The sequence below is a fragment of the Carcharhinus amblyrhynchos genome, chromosome 25, assembly GCF_965287045.1.
Source record: "Carcharhinus amblyrhynchos chromosome 25, sCarAmb.v2.hapA, whole genome shotgun sequence".
NCBI classification, from domain to species: domain Eukaryota; kingdom Metazoa; phylum Chordata; class Chondrichthyes; order Carcharhiniformes; family Carcharhinidae; genus Carcharhinus; species Carcharhinus amblyrhynchos.
Genome location: NC_137348.1, coordinates 5072044 through 5086031, shown reverse-complemented (window position 1 = coordinate 5086031; position 13988 = coordinate 5072044). Strand labels below are relative to the sequence as shown.

The 13988-nt window shown below is 55.1% G+C and overlaps 1 protein-coding gene across 5 annotated transcripts in view; it reads right to left on the bottom strand.

Annotated features, from left to right (window-relative positions):
* prrc2b (proline-rich coiled-coil 2B) overlaps window positions 1-7218 on the bottom strand; it is a 78165-nt gene extending 70947 nt beyond the window's left edge. For 4 of the 5 annotated variants that reach the window (XM_080212346.1, XM_080212349.1, XM_080212348.1 and 1 more), the window contains exon 1: window positions 7034-7218. The gene's annotated coding sequence lies outside the window, so the exon portion shown is untranslated. The remainder of the gene's footprint in view (window positions 1-7033) is intronic. The other variant, XM_080212347.1, reaches the window with a different exon arrangement.
* Between the last annotated feature and the right edge of the window lie 6770 nt (window positions 7219-13988).

Here is a 13988-nt window from a genome sequence, read left to right as displayed (position 1 = left end):
CAATCCCAAGATCAAGCTATCCCCTCCCTAGAATTCTGGAGTGCTCCATGTACCTATCCAATAATCACTTGAAAGTTCCTAAAGTATCCAACTCCACTGTCACAGCAGGCAGTCTATTCCACACCCCAACCACTCTCTGAGTGAAGAATCTACCTCGGACATCCCTCCCACCATGAACCTCATGGATGCCAGTTTTGAAGTTTTGAACTGCTGATCCACTCTACCTTTAGATTTAAATGGTGGTAGTGCCACACAAAATGATAGAGAGTAATTTTTCTTTATTTGTTATTTATTGCCCATTTCTGGGGGCATATCGCTGTGGATCCAGAGTCACATGTAGGCCAGACCAGATAAGGACAGGAGATTTCCTTTGCTGAAGGACATTAGTGAATCAGATGGGTTTTTACGATAATCAACAATGGTTTCATAGTCATCAGTAGACTTTTAATTCCAGACCAGCTCTAGATTACTAGTTCAGTGACAATACCACAACACCACTACTTCCCCAGTTGTGAGAGGTAATACGGTCTGAATGGCGCAGTTCTAAATAGTCTGTAGGGACAGAGGGATCTGCAGGCTTGTGTGTGAGAGTGATTAGAAAAGCATATAGGACCTTGGGCCTCATGAACAGAAGCACCAAGTACACCAGCAAAGAAGTTATGCTGAATCCTTTTAAAGTTCTGGTTAGGCTACAACTGGAGTTTGTGTTATAGGGTTTCAGAGGGCGCAGAGGAGATTTCTCAGAATGCTTCCAGGGATAGGGTATTTTTGCTACAAGGTTAGTTTGGAGAAGCTGGGGTTGGTCTCCTTAGAGGAGGAGATTGAGGGGAGATTTGATAGAGGTGGACAAGATTATGACAATTTTCGATCAGGTAGTTAAAAGGAAAGTTATTGTCAGGATCACAGAACACAGATTGAAGTTTTTGGGCAAGAGGTGCCGGGGAGGGAAGGGGAGGGGTGTGTGGGGGGAAAGAGAGATTAGAGAGAGTGAGAGGTAATGACTTGGAAATCACTGCCCAAGAGGGGTGCAGAAGCTGAAATAATCTCAAAAAATTAGATGGGTGCTTGAGGGAATAAAGTTGCAGGGTGACAGAGACCAAACAGGGGAATGGGACAGAAAGGGTACAGTCGATGGGCGAAGAGTTTGTATCCCCAAGAAAGATTAAGGGGTGATCCAATTAAGGTGTTTCAAGATTTGTTGAAATGAACAGATACAACTATCAATGTTGTTGTACAAGTCAACCTTTGAAATAAACCCCCTGAAACACCGAGTGTAAAAGTGAATCAGGCGTGTGGGTGTGAGTGGTCACTATTTTGAAATGTCATCGACATCTGACGCAGAATAGCCACATACATATGGTCCGGGTCCACAGGACTCTTAAATCGGCCTCACAGATAGAGGATGTGGTTAAGAAGGCGTATGGTGTACTGGCCTTCATCAATCGAGAGATTAAGTTTAGGAGTCAGGAAATAATGTTGCAGCTTTATAAGACCCTAGTTAGACCTCTCTTGGAATACTGTGCTCAGTTCTGGTCACCTCATTACAGGAAGGATGTGGAAGCTATTGAAAGGGTGCAGAGGAGATTTACAAGGATGTTGCCTGGATTGGGTGGCATGCCTTATGAGGATAGGTTGAGGGAGCTCAGTCTTTTCTCCTTAGAGAGACGAATGATGAGAGGTGACCTGATAGAAGTGTATAAGATGTTGAGATGTATAGCTCGGGTGGATTCTCAGAGGCTTTTTCCAAGGGCTGGAATGGTTGCTACACAGGTGGTGGAGGCAAATTCAATAGGGTCTTTCAAGAGACTTCCGGATGCATACGTGGGACTTAATAGAATTAAGGATTATAAGTAAGCCTAGTAGGTATGGATGTCATCGGTGCAACTTGTGGGCTAAAGGGCCTGTTTGTACTGTAATTTTTCTATGTTCTATTAAACTCTTCACAATTTCACAACACAACCTGCATCACCTCCTCGATTCCCTGCATCCAGTTCTAAGGTACTGGTCAGTAAAAAGTGTATTTGTTGGGTGGGAAATGGAGGCTATCAATGCAAGTACAGAATATCGTGGCTTCAAAGGTGGGGATCAACCTATACACCCAGCATATGCAAAGATGTGACTTTTGGGACTGGAAAATGGAATAATCTTATTTGCCATGATTTTGTGTTTTCTCTGGTGATGCAGCCCAAAACAAGGTGGCAAAATCTTCAAATTTGAACCTGGCCATTCAGGGGTCATGTCAGGAAACTTTCGAACAGAGCAGGGAGTGGATATCTAGAACTCATCCACTCACCCACACACAAACACCCAAGAAGCTGCTGAGGCTGGGGGTCAATTGAAAATTTCAACGCTAAAGTCAATGGATTTGTATTGGACATCAGGCAGGGGATCAAGGGATATGGAACCAAGACAGAGATACAGAAGAATCTTTGAGGGGCTGAATGGCCTCCTCCTGTTCCTTTGAGACAGATTACCACCATTAGGTTTGGGAGCTGAGAGTAAGAGAGACAAGAGGAGAAAATATAGCTATTTTTGACAATAATAAAAATTGAAATTCTCATTGTGCACAACACAAATCATAGGCCTCAGCTTCAGATCTCATTTAGACATTGCACTACAGGAACGAGCTCAAAGCGCTGGAAAGGATGAAGAGATTTTACGTAAATGGTACCAAGGTTTAGAGATTTTAATTGTATGGAGACTAGGGCAAGATGCACATCCCAAGAGGGTGACAGAAACAGATTCAGTGGCAACTTTCAGAAGGAACCAGATAGATAGTTCAAAAGAAAAAGTATGCAGGGATGTGGGGCTCATCCAAAGAGCCAGCAGAGGCACAATGGGCTGAATGGCCTCTTTTACTGCTGTATGATTCTAGGAGGGCAGTCAGGACCTCACTGCAATCCCTCACTAAAGACTGAGCTGTGTATTGGGGACACCACAGAACATTCCGCCTCCATAACAACAGACACAGAAAGAAGTCCTTTTCGTTATAGGGATCATTTCCTATGATATTGTAAACTCAAGATTAGTTTTAAAGCAAGTTGCTCCAAATGAAGACCTTTGTCGAGACCTGTTGCCTGGCTGCTCTATGCCAGCCCTCCACATGACATAAAGAGTCTCAACAGTGAGTCAATGCAGGCACAGGATCCTGGGCTACCTAGATACCAGGCTATGTAGCAGCAGGCTAAAGCTTTTAATCTGCAGTTCCAGTTGGAAGTTCAGAAAGCCCAAAGGAACCAGAGTCAGTGACTCCAATATCTCCTCAGAGATTAAACTTCAGAATCAAAGCTGGCACTTAGCGTCAGTACTGCGGGAGTACTGCAGTGGCAGAGGAGCTGTCTCTCCGATGAGACACTGATTAGAGGCTCTGTCTGCTGCACTCTCTACACATTCTGTGGGCTGCCTCAGATCCAGTGAGAGTACTTGAAGGGAAGCAGAGAATTTGCTCTGTGCTTTATACAGCAATCTCCCTCACCATCAGCCAAAGCAGGGTGTACCGATCATGCATTCTTCAGTCTGAGGAATAAGACGATGGGAACAGAATGAAGGCAAGGCATTATCAAAGTCATAACAGCAACTGAAGAAATCAGGCTGAATAACTGCAAACAGTAATTACAAGATAACTCACTGTCTTCCCACTCTGCTCAATGTTGGGGAACAGCAACAGGGAGAAACATCCTTAACTCGTAAACCCAGCACCCACCAACCTAGAAATTACACCCTCCTCCCCAAACTCTGCAAACCAGACACCCCACACAGAAAAACAAAAACTAGAAGCAAGAGTAGGCCATTGGGCCCTTTGAGCTTGCTGTGCCATTCATTTTGATCATCAAATTCAATATCCTGACCCTCCCCCTTCTCCCCCATCCCTTGATCCCTTTAGCCCCAAGAGCTGAAGGAAATTCCTTCTTGAAATCTCACTTTTTCACCTCAAATACATTCTGTGGTAGTGAATTCCACACATTCACCACCCTCTGGGTGAAGAAATTTCCCTTCACGTCAGCTCTAAAGGGTTTACCCCCTTAGCCTCAAACTATATCCCTTAGTTCTGGACTCCCCCACCATTAGGATCATTCTTTCTGAACCTAACCTCTCTAACCCAGTTAGAATTTTATAAGTTTCTATGAGATCCCCTCTCACTCTTCTAAACTCCAATGAATATAATCCTAACTGATTTAGTCTCTCCTCATATGACAGATCTGCCATCCCAGGAATCAGCCTGCTAAACCTTTGTTGCACTCCCTCTATAGCAAGGACATCCTTCCTCAGATAACATAAGAACATAAGAAATAGGAGCAGGAGTAGGCCATCTAGCCCTTCGAGCCTGCCCCGCCATTCAATAAGATCATGGCTGATCTGTCGTGGCTCAGTTCCACATTCCCACCCTCTCCCCATAACCCTTAATCCCCTCGCTTATCAAAAACCCATCAACCCGCGTCTTAAAAATATTTAGCGAGGCAGCCTCCACCACCTCAACGGGCAGAGAATTCCAGAGATTCACCACCCTTTGAGTGAAGAAGTTCCTCCTCAACTCCATTCTAAACCGCCCCCACTTTATCTTGAGGCTGTGCCCCCTAGTCCTACTGTCCTTTCTCAAAACTCCACACAAACTCCAGAAGTGGCATCACCAACATCCTATATGATTGCAGCAAAACATCCCTATCCCCATACTCAAATCCTCCAAGATAAATTACAGAAAAGAATAAGGAGATATCAGATGGGTCAAAAGGAAGTCCAGAGGTGGGGGAGTCATCGTCAGGGGGAAGGGAATTAGAAAGGTTGGCCAGAAGAGATCTGATGTGGGAGATGTCTAGTGTCCAAAAAGAGGGGGCAGTGCCTGGCATGGGGGGGTTGTCAGTGCCCTGGGCAACAGTGCCCGGTGCCTAGGGAGGGCGGAAGGGGGGGGGGTTCAGTGTCACGAGGGGGGGGAGAGGGAGGGTCACTGTCGGGAAGGGGGGGGTCGGTCTCGGGAAGGGGGGGGTCGGTCTCGGGAAGGGGGGGGTCGGTCTCGGGAAGGGGGGGGTCGGTCTCGGGAAGGGGGGGGGTCGGTCTCGGGAAGGGGGGGTCGGTCTCGGGAAGGGGGGGTCGGTCTCGGGAAGGGGGGGTCGGTCTCGGGAAGGGGGGTCGGTCTCGGGAAGGGGGGGTCGGTCTCGGGAAGGGGGGGTCGGTCTCGGGAAGGGGGGGTCGGTCTCGGGAAGGGGGGGTCGGTCTCGGGAAGGGGGGGGTCGGTCTCGGGAAGGGGGGGGTCGGTCTCGGGAAGGGGGGGGTCGGTCTCGGGAACGGGGGGGTCGGTCTCGGGAAGGGGGGGTCGGTCTCGGGAAGGGGGGGTCGGTCTCGGGAAGGGGGGGGTCGGTCTCGGGAAGGGGGGGTCGGTCTCGGGAAGGGGGGGGTCGGTCTCGGGAAGGGGGGGGTCGGTCTCGGGAATGGGGGGGGTCGGTCTCGGGAAGGGGGGGGTCGGTCTCGGGAAGGGGGGGGTCGGTCTCGGGAAGGGGGGGGTCGGTCTCGGGAAGGGGGGGGTCGGTCTCGGGAAGGGGGGGTCGGTCTCGGGAAGGGAGGGGTCGGTGTCGGGACGGGGAGGGGTCGGCGTCGGGACCGGGGGGGGGTCGGCATCGGGACGGGGGGGGGGTCGGCGTCGGGACGGGGGGGGGGTCGGTGTCGGGACGGGGGGTGGTCGGGACGGGGGGGTCGGTGTCGGGAAGGGGGGGGTCGGTGTCGGGAAGGGGGGGGTCGGTGTCGGGAAGGGGGGGGTCGGTGTCGGGAGAAGGAAATCAAAGTCTGGGCTAGGAGGGAGAATCAGTGACAGGGGGTCAGTGTCTAGGCGGGGGGGGGTGGTTCAGCGGCTAGAGGGGGAGCAGTGCCCGGCATTCGGGGGGGGCAGTGCCCAGCGTCCGGGGGGGGGGCAGTGCCCGGCGTCCGGGGGGGGGGCAGTGCCCGGCGTCCGGGGGGGGGGCAGTGCCCGGCGTCCGGGGGGGGCAGTGCCCGGCGTCCGGGGGGGGCAGTGCCCGGCGTCCGGGGGGGCAGTGCCCGGCGTCCGGGGGGGCAGTGCCCGGCGTCCGGGGGGGCAGTGCACGGCGTCCGGGGGGGCAGTGCACGGCGTCCGGGGGGGCAGTGCCCGGCGTCCGGGGGGGGCAGTGCCCAGCGTCCGGGGGGGCAGTGCCCAGCGTCCGGGGGGGCAGTGCCCAGCGTCCGGGGGGGGGCAGTGCCCAGCGTCCGGGGGGGGGCAGTGCCCGGCGTCCGGGGGGGGGCAGTGCCCGGCGTCCGGGGGGGGGCAGTGCCCAGCGTCCGGGGGGGGGCAGTGCCCAGCGTCCGGGGGGGGCAGTGCCCAGCGTCCGGGGGGGGGCAGTGCCCAGCGTCCGGGGGGGGCAGTGCCCAGCGTCCGGGGGGGGCAGTGCCCAGCGTCCGGGGGGGGCAGTGCCCAGCGTCCGGGGGGGGCAGTGCCCAGCGTCCGGGGGGGGCAGTGCCCAGCGTCCGGGGGGGCAGTGCCCAGCGTCCGGGGGGGGCAGTGCCCAGCGTCCGGGGGGGGCAGTGCCCAGCGTCCGGGGGGGGGGCAGTGCCCAGCGTCCGGGGGGCAGTGCCCAGCGTCCGGGGGGGCAGTGCCCGGCGTCCGGGGGGGCAGTGCCCGGCGTCCGGGGGAGCAGTGCCCGGCGTCCGGGGGGGGCAGTGCCCGGCGTCCGGGGGGGGGGCAGTGCCCAGTGTCCGGGGGGGGCAGTGCCCAGTGTCCGGGGGGGGCAGTGCCCAGTGTCCGGGGGGGCAGTGCCCAGTGTCCGGGGGGGGCAGTGCCCAGTGTCCGGGGGGGGCAGTGCCCAGTGTCGGGAGTGGGGTTGCGTGGGGCAGTGTCCAGTAAGTGGGGGGGGGGGGGGGTCAGTGTCCGGAGGGACTGGCGGCCGGGCCCACCTTCGCTCTGCCGGTTTTCCCGGTCGGGTTTTCCCGAGTTTTTTCTCTCCGGGAATTGGGAGAGAAGATGGCGGCCGGATGCCGCCGGGAACAAAGCGGTCGAAAGCCCCGGGATTTGAACTAAGAAAAGACCTTTTACCTCAGAAATACCGACCTCGGCTTCTTCCCGGGGTTTAAACCGACACAATCCACACAACAGACAGGAACCGACACCGATCCGGTGGCCGATGGAAGCGGATAGAGGAGAATCCGCGGCCTAGGCGGCAGGATTGAGCTAAAAACCGACTCCGGCCTCGCAAAGGGGCCGCAAAAACTGCAGCCACAGCGCCGGCGCTTCACCTGGCGGCCGGAGGCGGAACTGCAACAACAGCGCCGGCGCTTCACCCGGCGGCCGGAGGCGGAACTACAGCCACAGCGCCAGCGCTTCATCCGGCGGCCGGAGGCGGAACTGCAGCCACAGCGCCGATATTTCACCTGGCGTCTGGGGATGTAACTGCAGCCACAGCGCCGGCGCTTCACCCGGCGGCCAGAGGCGGAACTGCAGCCACAGCGCCGATATTTCACCTGGCGTCTGGGGATGTAACTGCAGCCACAGCGCCGGCGCTTCACCCGGCGGCCAGAGGCGGAACTGCAGCCACAGCGCCGATATTTCACCTGGCGGCTGGGGATGTAACTGCAGCCACAGCGCCGGCGCTTCACCCGGCGGCCAGAGGCGGAACTGCAACCACAGCGCTGGCCTTCCACCTGGCGGCCCGAAGTAGAACTGCAGCCATAATAGCTCCGTCGCTCTACCTGGTGGCCGAAAGCCGTACTGCAGGGACACAGACTGATATCCCCATTGTTTTTATGTGCTGATCTACCCAGTGCTGACAATCCATCTTTCTGTTCCCAGTGCTGGTTGTCCCAGTGCTGATTTGGTTTATTATTGTCACATGTATTAACGTACTGTGAAAAGTATTCATTCATATACAGACAGAGAATACTGTAGATAGAGAAGGAAAGGACAGAGTGCAGAATGTGGAGTTACAGCCATAGCTAGGGTGTCATTGGCAAATGGCCTACGCCTGCTACTAATAAATATGTTTATAAGAGGGAATAGATGCTTGATGTGGAGTGAAGCCTTTCAAGTTACAGGCTAGCAACCTGTTCCAGGAAGAAAACAGACGCAAACATGTGATTAATCTGCCTCACACATCTCAAAAGTGGAAAGTTTTCTAAAGTCTAAATGGGAAATAAGTTTACTGAGGAAATGGAGCAGGTTCGATGAGCTGACTGGCTCTTAGAATTGAGAGATAGTTGCAGGCAGGGCTCAGTGCGGCTGTTTAACTGGAGGCCTGTTCTGATTTATCTTCAGAAAGCTTTGCGAAGATTTCCAGAACTCCTGCCTTACAATTTCAACACTCGGTTCCCATTACCAGTGGCATCACTTGACACACAGCAGCAGGAGATTGTGAACCTTGCTGTCAGGGGCTGTATTGGGGGGGTCTGTCAGGGGTCCTGTCAAGACTGTGTTGTTGTGAAGAGCCTGGGCCTGTCTGTTGAAGGCGGTGATCAGTCGGTTGTTGACAATGGACAGTCCAACAGGAAAATAGCTGTTATTTTCCACTTTGCCTTTGTGGCTTCCCTCAACCCCACTGGGAAACGTCTCCCCAAAGCAAATAACATCTCCTGATCTCTGCCCATTGACATCCGAGTCTCCGACTGCAACATTCCCAACACCCGGCAGGCGCAAAGACAGGGCGGGATTTTCCAGCGCTTCCAGCCAGCGGGATCTTCCCGTCCTGCTGCGAGTGGGAAAACCAGCCCTGAGTCTGAGGATTCCCGGAGCACTGCACACATCCATTTGGACTCTGTGATTCACTGCAGCGTGTCTCGGAGATGGTACACGCAGCTGCCATTGTGTGTCTGTGATGCGGGGAGCAAATATTGAAGGTGGTGGTTGGGGTGTTGATCGAGCGGGGCTGCTTTGTCCTGGATGGTGTTGAGCTTCCTGAGTGTTGTTGGAGCTGCCCCCATCCAGGCGAGCGGGGAGTATTCCTTGTAGATGGCAGACAGGATCAACACAGCAACCGATAATAAACACAATGACCAACACGAGCAGTGGCGGATTAACCATGAGGCTGAGTAGGTTTAAGCCTAGGGACCCGGAAGGGAGGGGAGCCCCAAGATCACTAACTGTTCAGGTCAGCGTTCATTTTCAGCACTGGAGGGGATCAAAATCTATTTATGCTGAACAATGAGAAACTTAACTATCTGGCACTCCCGCACATCAAACCAGGCACACTTCAATCTGTCGATTTACACGCTGTTATCCACACTTCCGTAAACCAAAAAAACACAGAAGCTTTTTAAAGTACAAATGTAAAGAAAATGAAAAATAAATGAATAAAAGGGCTATAATTGATTCGTATAACTTTATGATATTATACGTGTAGTACATTATACATAGTACAATGATATAAGTTATCTAACATCACTTTATTCTATTCAATGAAGGGTGGGGCAGGGGGGCAGGGGGCCTTGCTAAAGCTCAGCCTAGGGGTCCGGGTGGTACTTAATCCGCCACTGGACATGAGGCTCACACCAGTGTGGTGGACCATTCTCCGCCTGCCTGGATGAATGCAGCTCCAACACTCACAAAGCTCAACACCATTGGGTGGCACAGTGGGTTAGCACCACTGCCCCACAGCGCCAGGGACCTGGGTTCGATTCCCGGCTTCGGTCACTGTTTATCTGGAGTCTGCACATTCTCCCCGTGTCTCTGTGGGTTTCCTCCGAGTGCTCTGGTTTCCTCCCGCAGTACGAAAGACCCGCTGGTTTGGGTGCATTGGCCATGCTAAATTCTCCCTCTGTGTACCCGAACAGGCGCCAGAGTGTAGAGGCCGGGGGATTTTCACAGTAACTTCATTGCAGTGTTAATGTAAGCCTACTCGCGAATAAACATGCTGGCAGCTGCTCTGAGGATCCCAAACTGGAGAAACCAGCTGACTGAGAGAATGAATATAAATCGGATCCTTTCAGCATTCTTTGGGGGCCTGGAGGAGGAACAGACTTCCATTCCCCTCCTCCCCCCACCCTCTCCCAACTCCCCTCCCAACTCCCCCACCCCCTCCCAACTCCCCCACCCTCTCCCAACTCCCCCACCCCCTCCCAACTCCCCCCACCCTCTCCCAACTCCCCCTCCAACTCCCCCACCCTCTCCCAACTCCCCCCACCCTCTCCCAACTCCCCCTCCAACTCCCCCACCCTCTCCCAACTCCCCCCACCCTCTCCCAACTCCCCCTCCAACTCCCCCACCCCTCCCAACTCCTCCCACCCCTCCCAACTCCCCCCACCCCCCCCAACTCCCCCCACCCTCTCCCAACTCCCCCTCCAACTCCCCCACCCTCTCCCAACTCCCCTCCAACTCCCCACCCCCTCCTAACCCCCCACCCCCTCCCAACTCCCCCCACCCTCTCCCAACTCCCCCCACCCTCTCCCTCTCCCAACTCCCCCCCACCCTCTCCCAACTCCCCTCCAACTCCCCCACCCCCTCCCAACTCCCCCCACCCTCTCCCAACTCCCCCCACCCTCTCCCAACTCCCCCACCCCCTCCCAACTCCCCCCACCCTCTCCCAACTCCCCCCACCCTCTCCCAACTCCCCCACCCCCTCCCAACTCCCCCCACCCTCTCCCAACTCCCCCCACCCTCTCCCAACTCCCCCACCCCCTCCCAACTCCCCCCACCCTCTCCCAACTCCCCCCACCCTCTCCCAACTCCCCCACCCCCTCCAACTCCCCCCACCCCCCCCAACTCCCCCCACCCTCTCCCAACTCCCCCTCCAACTCCCCCACCCTCTCCCAACTCCCCCTCCAACTCCCCCACCCCCTCCCAACTCCCCCCACCCTCTCCCAACTCCCCCTCCAACTCCCCCACCCTCTCCCAACTCCCCCCACCCTCTCCCAACTCCCCCTCCAACTCCCCCACCCTCTCCCAACTCCCCCCACCCTCTCCCAACTCCCCCTCCAACTCCCCCACCCTCTCCCAACTCCCCCTCCAACTCCCCCACCCCCTCCTAACTCCCCCCACCCCCTCCCAACTCCCCCCACCCTCTCCCAACTCCCCCCACCCTCTCCCTCTCCCAACTCCCCCCACCCTCTCCCAACTCCCCCTCCAACTCCCCCACCCCCTCCCAACTCCCCCCACCCTCTCCCAACTCCCCCCACCCTCTCCCAACTCCCCCACCCCCTCCCAACTCCCCCCACCCTCTCCCAACTCCCCCCACCCTCTCCCAACTCCCCCACCCCCTCCCAACTCCCCCCACCCTCTCCCAACTCCCCCCACCCCCTCCCAACTCCCCCCACCCTCTCCCAACTCCCCCACCCCCTCCCAACTCCCCCCACCCTCTCCCAACTCCCCCTCCAACTCCCCCACCCTCTCCCAACTCCCCCACACCACCCCCCCACTCCCTACCCCCACACACCCACCCCACACCCCGCCACACCCCCCCACAACCCCCACCCCCACACCCCACCACACCCCCCACCCAACCCCCCACAACCCCCACCCCCACACCCCCCACACACCACCCCCCCACCCCACACCCCCCCACACCACCCCCCCCACACCACCCCCCCACCCCCACATCCTGCCACACCCCCCACCCCCCACCCCCCCCACCCACCACCCCCCACACCACCCCCCACCCCCCTCCCCACACACCCCCCCCCCACCCAAGTTACTACCCAGTAAACGGGAGGTAAATCCTCCAGCTGCTGTCCCCCTGGACAGGGAAATAAACCAGGCTGGGGTATAACCATAGCTGAACTGGGACAGTTCATCGCCATCCCCATTCCACTGACTCAGTCGCCTCTGAAATACCAGCAGCAACCGTTCCCCAGACTGCAGGGAGAGGAGTTTATTCATAAAGCCCGTTACCCCAATGATTCACTGACAAGGTGAGGTACTGAGTGCCCCAGTTTCTACAATATACTGTCGCCTGTAAAAAAAATACTCCCAGCATCTTAAATACAGAAACTCACATTCCTCATCCCAAAGCTTTTTACAGCCAATTAATTCATTATTAAAGTGCACACTACTGGATTAACAAAGAACAAAATCAGCCTGGGAAACAGGCCCTTCGGCCCAACGAGCCCACGCTGCCATCTCAACACCACCTCTCTACCCATGACCCCTATCTAATGTTTTATGGCCATCCAGATTGAGGGAATCTGATTTAGGGACAATTTATTCCTGCCAATCAGCCTAACAGCACATCTTTGGGGTGTGGGAGGAAACCAGAGCACCCGGAGAAAACCCACGCAAGCATGGGGAGAATGTGCAAACCCCCACAGACACCGACCCAAATCCATGTGTCTGCACAGCAATCAGCGATAGTCACTGAGCTGTCGTCTTGCCCAGTATCTTGTCCAGTTTAGGCACACACTAACGGCATGAAGCACTGGGCCAATCTCGAACAACCAAGAGCAGCCCCAGTACGACCCATCGCGTGTATGCCCCTCGTTGGACACGAGGTGGACTGACTTAAAACCTGTGAATGAAAAGAGAAAAAAACATTATTATCATACTATACCCATTTACATTACCAGGACGCCCCAATACTAATGACTCTTATTTAGAACAATCTCCTATATCCACCCATCTCCAGCTCAGTCATGTGCCTGTCTAAGTTACTCTTAAATGACTCTAGCATGTTTGCCTCCACCACCTTACTTGGCAGAGCATTCCATACCCCCACTACCCTCTGTGTGAAAAACCTCCCTCTAATATCTGTGTTGTACCGCTCCCCCCTCACCTTAAGTCCATGGCCCCTTGTCCTACGTGTCTCTATTATAGGAAATAGCTTACCTCTGTTTACTCTATCTGGTGGCCATTACAGAGACGTGGCTGCAAGGTGACAGGGACTGGGAGCTGAATGTACAGGGCTACCAAGTGTGTAGGAAGGATAGGCAGGAGGGAAAAGGGGGGGGCGTAGCTCTGCTGATTAAGGATAGCATCAAGGTGGTAGCAAGGGATGATATTGGAGCCAAAGAGCAGAAAGTGGAATCGTTGTGGGTGGAGATTAGGAACAGCAAAGGGAGGAAGACGCTGGTGGGTGTCGTCTATAGGCCCCCGAATAATGATCTGGAGGTGGGGCGGGCTGTTAACGCGCAAATAAGTGCGGCGTGCAGGGATGGGACAGCCATAGTTATGGGGGATTTCAATCTGCATATTGATTGGTCGACCCATGTTGGACGAGGTGGGCTCGAGGAGGAGCTCTTGGAATGCTGCCGGGATAGTTTCCTGGAACAGTGCGTGTTGGAGCCGACGAGGGAGAGAGCTATCTTGGATCAGGTGCTATGTAATGAGGCAGGTAGAATTAGGGACCTTGCGGTGAAGGATTCTCTTGGAGAGAGTGATCATTGTATGGTGGAGTTTCTGGTGCAGATGGAGGAGGAGAAAGTGGGTTCCCGGACACGCGTCCTTTGTTTGAATAGAGGGGAGTATGGTAGGATGAGAGAAGAATTGGCGAATGTGGACTGGGGGAGCGCGTTGGAGGGAGGGTCTGCTGAGGAGCAGTGGAGGATCTTTAAGGAGATCTTTCTTGGTGCTCAGCGGAAATTTATTCCGATGGTCAAAAAGGACCGTAGGAGGAGAGGTAATAAGCCGTGGATAACGAAGGAGGTGAAGGAAAGTGTTAAATTAAAAGCGGAGGAATTTAGAGTAGCTAAGAGTAGTGGGCGAGAAGAGGATTGGGAGAGGTTTAAATGTCAACAAAGATTGACAAAGAAGTTGATAAAGAAGGGTAGGAGAAACTATGAAGCTGGGCTAGCGCTTAATATAAAAAAGGATAGCAAGAGTTTTTATAAATATATAAAAAGGAAGAGGCTGGCTAGGGTGAACGTTGGTCCTTTAGAGGATGAGAAAGGGGACCTAGTGGTAGGGGATGGGGATATGGCTAAGGTATTGAATAACTTTTTTGTTTCTGTCTTCACGGAGGAGGACGTGAATAATTTGCCGGGTGTTAGAAATGGAAAGGTGGTAGGACTGGAGGGTCTTAATGACATTACTGTTACTAGAGAGGCGGTGCTCGACAGACTGGAGGGGCTGATTG